The following is a 7417-nucleotide window of genomic DNA, read 5'->3' as shown; positions in this document are numbered from 1 at the left end:
TGCTTGGTGGGTTGAGATTAGTGGCTGTAGCCTCTTAACTAAAAATCAGTAAGCAAACACATATCCAACTAGCAAAGCACTCAAATCTGTAAAAAACAAGCCAAAAAAATAAAATGGATACAGTTGTAAATACCCACAAACAACACTTGTACTGAGGATAGAGATTATTTATTTAAAATTAGCATTATTGTTATCAAATTCTAGGCTGACAGAGAAATACCATCTCGGTTGACTTTTTCAAGCATTATTTCCTGTTTGGTCAGTGTTGGTTAGAATTTTTCATGTATGTTAGTTTTTTAAATTAAAATAGTTTATTTTTGTATGAGTAATAATAAAGGAATCAATATAATAGATATATGCACTGATTTATTTATTAACATAACTTTGCACTTTCCAAAATGAATTTCTAGTTGTGCCCACTCATTTTCAGACTTCCTCTTTTATGAAGTTTACTTTGAATATATAGTCCTCACATTACGATATACAAGTATAGTGCAGATTCCTTAAAAAAATTCATTAGACTTCTCTGCTTCAAATCATATATTGATTAGTGTTAGCTTTACAACAAACTCAAACATTGCTTATCTTTCTTATCACTAGTGAGATGGATGCTCCATTCTTTCTAGCCTATGGCTTAACTGCCTCATTTGAGAATTGGACTAGGTTATCAGAATAACAGCCAATCAAGCCATGAGGTGACACCATGTTGTATTCTACAATCAGTTTTCCTGTTTTCAGGATGAAAAACCATATGATTGTCACTAATGGCTAACAAACTCATTATGGTGTGAAAAAATCCTTTCTCAACAGTAATCAAATTTTTTCCACACAGTATAGAAAAAACATTAGCCATAAAAGTGTTGGACTATTCAAAATTCATGCCAAGACAATAAAGTCACAAGGCATTAATATTTCATATTCTTTGATCTGTGCATCTTGCATGAAAACTCAAGATTCTGGGAGATATAACTATATTACTCTCTCCTGATTAACTATGCCAAGATATGGAAAAAAAAAAAAAAAATCTAGAAAAAATCTTCACAGTAATCCAACATGGGCATTTTTGAATAATCTGAAAGAAAATCAACCATAAAACACTGTGCTAGTCATGAGGGCTGATCAGAGATCCCCAGGCTTGCTATGAGAGTACCTGATAAAGTGACTTACTGACTGTATTATAACATATAAATAGCAAACTCTGATTAACAATTAATATAAAAATAAAAAACAGCATCTACAAAAATAATTTTTTGGGTTCTGGGCGAAACTTTTGTCCAACGTAGAGTTGATTGCAAGATTAATACATACTAAATGACAGGTACACCCATCAGCTTAGTTTAGATTTAGATTTTATTGGCGCATTAGCAGCTTTGGCTATAATGCGCCAAGACCAACACCCATCAGCAAAAAAGCACGAGGGTTTATAAAATAAATTGTACTTCTTTCCCTTAAACCTGATTCTGCCATTATATAACTTTAAATTTAGTGCACAAATTTCATTTACAAAACTTTGATTTGTAAACATGCTAAGTATTCTTATTTTTTAAAATTCTTAAATATTGCATAGTTTACTTTTTACCATAAATATATGATTTTACATGAGTAATTTAACAGCATACCAGAAGAAATAAGACACAAGAAACAAAAAAATATTTTATTATATCACTTTAAAAAAGCATGTTATCAAATCAGATTTTGTATATTTCATGATTCATTAATTACAAAGTCCATGATTAACACTATACAATGTTCTCATTCCATTAAATTTAAATATTGGCATTTTTCTGACAAAATATTGTGTAAGTTCAGTATTTACAAATAAAAGGAATGATAAATTGTTCTGTTCTTCAAAATAAGCAGCACAATAATTTCTTTGTTGCAGAATGAAGTTTGTACATTTTATGGCTTATTGCACTGATTTCAATGTGAGAACATCTGAATTGGCAGTAATATATATTATTACTGGCTGGACTAAAATCCTGTTCAAGATAGAGGGAGTTCAAAGAATTATCTAAATATTGCATGATATGCAATATTCATGCAATGCATTCATATTTCGTACTACTTCATATTGCAAGCAATTCTTGCTGCAATAAAAATAGCAAAATTTTGTGATTTTCATAATTTTAAATGTTTTATCAGGCCTATCAAAAATTCCACAAGAAAAGAGAAATTTTTCTTGGAATTACAATTCTGGTTTATTTATCTTCATTATTACAGCTACCATTCTTTGTCACTGTACTTTGCATTTTTAAAAGCAAACAACATCAAGAAATATGGCATCTCATCATGTATCTGCATATGATACAGGGTGGGCCATATGTCAGTTTACCAAGAAGTAATTTGTACAATTTATATTTCCAAGTAAATTTATTCCCATTTTACTTTATTAATTTTATATTCTTATTACTTTTTTATATTACTACTACTATTTATATTTACATAACGTTATGACATTTAAATGTCATAACATTAAAAAAGAAACCAATAAACTGTTTTTATTAGTTTCTTGGAAAATTACATACCTTCTCAGTAAACTGATATATAGTCACCCTGTATATTATATAGTATGATATATCATGGTAACATCCAATTATGAAATAGTGCATCATAAAATAATAATATACTTTGCTTGTTTATGGGATTAAAATTTCTTTCCAAGAAGAAAGAACCCATACACCTCTGGTTGGGATAAATTAACTAAGTCCTATTAAAGGTTCTTACCATCCCAATGGGAAAGTGTTCTATTTCAGTAGAATGATGAAAACCCGACTTTCCAAGTATAAACTGTTGTAACACTACCATCACAGAGACCAGTTAAAACAGCAATGAAAAGCACTTTGATTTTATGCTGTGTAGCCATAGTTTTTTTTGTTGTACTCTTTCTGCTGAATTATATCCCTAGTAAATACCACACGGGCTGCTCCCACAAGGAAACTGTGAATATGGCATTGCTGGCATTTAGAGCAGAAGGGAGGGGTAGGGGATATATAGTTAATGATAAGCTGTATATGGTGTCACACTAATAACTGATAAAGTAGTAGTAGTAGCAGTAATAGCAATGGCTAATGGTGCAACCCATCTACTTCCAACAACAGATGGAAGTCTTTCCAACAATCAACCACCTGAAGGCAAACTTCTGCACATCTATCCTTCAACTTAAATTTATGCCTCCTCATGTGTGTAGCCTCAAGCAAGTATACCATTAAGCTTACTCAATCCATTCAAGGCCCAAACAACTCAATCAGATCCCCCCCAACAGGTGCCTAGTGTTGAGATGGTGCAATTTGTAAAACTGAAGCCTTTCTAGGTAAGAGCATCCTTTTGTTCTATTAACCAATCTGATTGCCCTTCTCTGCACCTGTTCCAGCAGATCTACATCCCTCCTAAAGTGAGGCCTCCAAACCTGTATACAGTACTCAAGATGCAGCCTAACCATGGCCTTATACAAAGGGACAATCACCTCCTTATCCCTGGTAGCAAAGTTTGTGTATCATTGATAAAGCTCCCTGAGCTGTCCTGGCAGCTCACGGGGCTTTGTCATTACTGCCATTTCTCAGCCCATCAACCCAATTTTCCTAGATCTTGTTGCAGTAGCTCATCCTGATAACTGTCATTAACCACCCTGCCAACCTTTGAATCATCTGCAAACTTAGACATTAAGCCCGATATACCTTCATCAATATTGTTGATATATATATTGAAAACAACAATTGACCTAGCACTGAACCCTGGGGAACTCCACTAATAACATTAGTCCACAAAGAGCAGTGCCCACTGATAACCACTCTGTCTTCTTCCAGTTAACCATCCCTCTATCCATAGCATTAACTTGCCCTTAGCACCACATTGTCCCAGTTTGTACACCAGTCTTTTATGCGCAATAGTATTAAAAGCCTTCCTGAAATCCAAGTATACAATGTCAAAATTATTTTTTGCATCCAGTCCTTTGGTCACTGCATCATAGTAGCCTATCAGATTTGGTTAGACAAGACTGCCCCTTGGCAACTATCCAAAGTACTTCAGTTTTCTCCATATTTATTCACAATTCAGATGATTATAGTCCTTTTCAGACAGTTTGATTTCTGCATATGGTTATACCTATAAACTGAAATTTTGTGAAGTGTGTTTCTCCAAATTTTTTTTAATGTGTCATTTGGCATACAATAGCTTGTGTAATTCTAAATATACCTTTTAGAAAACTAACATTTACTTTGAATTACACAAGTTTTGAAGGACATATCGCAAAATTTATAACATTAAGCATATTAATGTTTTATAGTATTTTTTTTGTTTCTTCAAATTAGTTTCACTATATTATTCTCTTGGTCTTCACTTGAATAGTTAAACCTACTGTTTTCTCTTGAAAGGACTGTAGTTCAGCCAGTTTTAGTAGTACTATTTGCAATTTATTATGCCTAAAGTTTTTTTATACAGGGTCATCGAAAAAGTTGTCAGTGATTTCCCTTTTAATTATCTTCAGAAATATTTGATCAATTGCTGTGATCATAGCAGCAAACAGTGTGGTAACTCACTAAGTTTTATTTGACAAATCAACAATTACCTTGGCTGTGCCATGAAGTGTGCACAGAATGACTTCTACACACACTACCTATCAGTGTCAGTAAGATGGCAACCATGCAACAGAAAGCGCAGGTGTGTTGTGGTACACTGAATTTAAATCTGTCATAGCAGTGCAATGTCAATACCCGACGTTACACCATTTAAATTCCAAATTTAAATTCAGCATACCACAACACACAATGTGCTTTCTGTTGCACGGCCGCCATCGTACTGACACTGATTGGGGCGGTGCACGTAGGAGTCATTCTACACACTCACGGCACAGCCAAGGTCATTGTTGAGGTGTCAAATAAAACTTAGTGAGTTACCACATTGTTTGCTGCTATGATCACAGCAATTGATCAAATATTTCTGAAGATAATTAAAAGGGAATTCATGGACAACTTTTTCGATGACCCTGTATTTAGCACCTGTCTTGAAAAGGAACTCAAAATCAGCAGTGTGCTGGCAATCAATTAACAATGGATTCATTATATAAATGAAAACAAGTTCACTAACTGACACCAACTGCTTATCACACTATCTTCAAAATAGACTCACCAAACCCAAAAATGTAACAACAGGCCAGTAAGAGCCTGACTGATAAAACATCTGTAGTAAAACACAGCAACATTAAATAAACATTTCAAAACTGACAAAACTACAGAAATAATTGCCATTTTATAAAAGCTAAATTTTTCCTTCATTCTAAAGAGTTCAAAGTAGTCATCTCTAGCTGACATACAGCAATATTGTAAACAGATGGATAGATGCCAACAAACTTAATTAAACAAAAAATTTGCGTGAAAATGACATTAGGTCTTACGAAAAGTTATCATGAGTTACCTAGTATTGCATCACAGGTTAGCAGCACTTGCATGAGAAGTATAATGCTATTTTCATCAACATGAGGGTAATTAATGATAACATTGCAACTTGAAAGATCAATGTCTTTCCTCTTCATGGTGTACTTATATGCATACTCCCCTAGGCAAGTATACCTAACTATTTATATTGTAATCACTCCAGATATGCATTATATGCCACACCAAAAAAAAAAAAAAAAATGTATGGAATGTATCAAAATATTTTTAAATAAATTATCAGTATACTACTGTCGGAATAATTATAGTCAAGATCATTTGTTACTGTTGTGGTTACTAATACAAAGTCATTAAAAAAATTACAGAAAAATAAACAATGTTATAAAACCACATAATACACAATATTTTTAACAAATACAGTTCCAAATATGACGGAGATTATTTCCATTCTGCTATATAAATATTTAAATTAAAAAGGAACGATACCTTGGAATATCCCTTACATGATTTAAACAGTTTAATGTGGCTTCCACACAGTGTTCAAGTATTTACATATTGTGGGGTTTTTTTTTTTTGGACATGCAGGAATCATTTTAAACATAAAACAGTTTTTTCTTACATACATGTAATGAAATAAATTATGGCTTTTTTCTTCAAAAAATTAAATTGGCACAATTTATAACATCAAATTATGCTTTGTTAAGTTAATCCTCCAATTGTTCATGATGCATATGTGCATACAATGAAAAACAAATAATTTAAATATATAAAATTAATGGAAAGAAATACTTCAAAATTTATGATATAAAAAAAAAAAACAATTCAAAACTATTATTTCCTTTTTTAAAATCTTTATTAGCTGTAGGTTTTATTACAATACTAGACTGTTTCTGGGAGTACATCATGGTCAGCTGGAGGATTAATATCATCCAATTCACATATCATATTTTTATGGTCTAAAACAAATTCTGAGAGATTACTGATGTCTTGTGTCATTAATGTTTTCCTTTCTCATAAACAATTTTTATTTACAACTCCCATGATTATGATATGTACCATAACAAAAAACGTTTTCTTGTGGAGTGTAACAATTCAGTTACTATAAAGTACTTCTGACTAGATTGTATTAACCACCCAAACTTCCAAAACAAAGGTATCTTGCATTAGATTTTTAATGCCTCACCATTAAAAATCTTTTTTTTTTCTACTCCCCCTTGTTAAAATCATTCATTTCCACAATGATAAGTGATATGGTGCTTCAACTTCAAATTCAAAGTGACCATTAGAATTGCACCAGTAGAATGTAAATGTTTCAAATATGATCTGGGCAAAGTTAATTTAAAAAATTATTTGAAAGGCCTAGCTGAGTGGTCAGGAGCAGGAGTGCAGTAGCACACACTCCTTGAGTAGACTGGGGTTCAAGCCCCTGACTGCTAAATACGGTCGATCTGCCAACCCACACTGGACCAGCGTGGCAGATTATCGTCCATTTCCCTTAGCATGAATTTTGAGGAGGCTTCCATCCTGCAGTGGGTTGATAATGGCGGCAGTTTACCTTTTTTAAGTAGAATTTAAAAACTGCCTTGAATAAAAATAATTTTCTAGTTTTGTTCCATTTTGGATTATAATTTTCTAATTCAACTCCTGAATGAATTTCCACTAGGTCATGACTTGAAGAATCAGAGGATACATTTTTTTCTAGTTTATCCCAGTTTTCTAAGGGAAGCACTCCCCCCCCCCAAACAGGTTGTTTAACAATTGTAATTTATTATAAACTGAAATTAATTATGCACAAAATTATTATTAAAAATGAATATATATATATATATATATATATATATATATTTAAATTTTTTTTACATTTTTCAAAAACCCCATATGAGGAATATTGTTAAAAAGGAATTCATTTTGGGTCCTAAATTGAGACTATTTGGGTGGCTAATATGGTTCATCTGTATGCAGTTTGTAAGTACTTTGTTTATGACTCAGAGATTCTAGAACTGAATAATACAAAATATAAATAATATAGA

Source organism: Mastigoproctus giganteus, chromosome 5 (assembly GCF_048544385.1).
Source record: "Mastigoproctus giganteus isolate SK-2022 chromosome 5, ASM4854438v1, whole genome shotgun sequence".
Classification (NCBI taxonomy): domain Eukaryota; kingdom Metazoa; phylum Arthropoda; class Arachnida; order Uropygi; family Thelyphonidae; genus Mastigoproctus; species Mastigoproctus giganteus.
Note: the sequence above shows the minus strand (reverse complement) of the source record.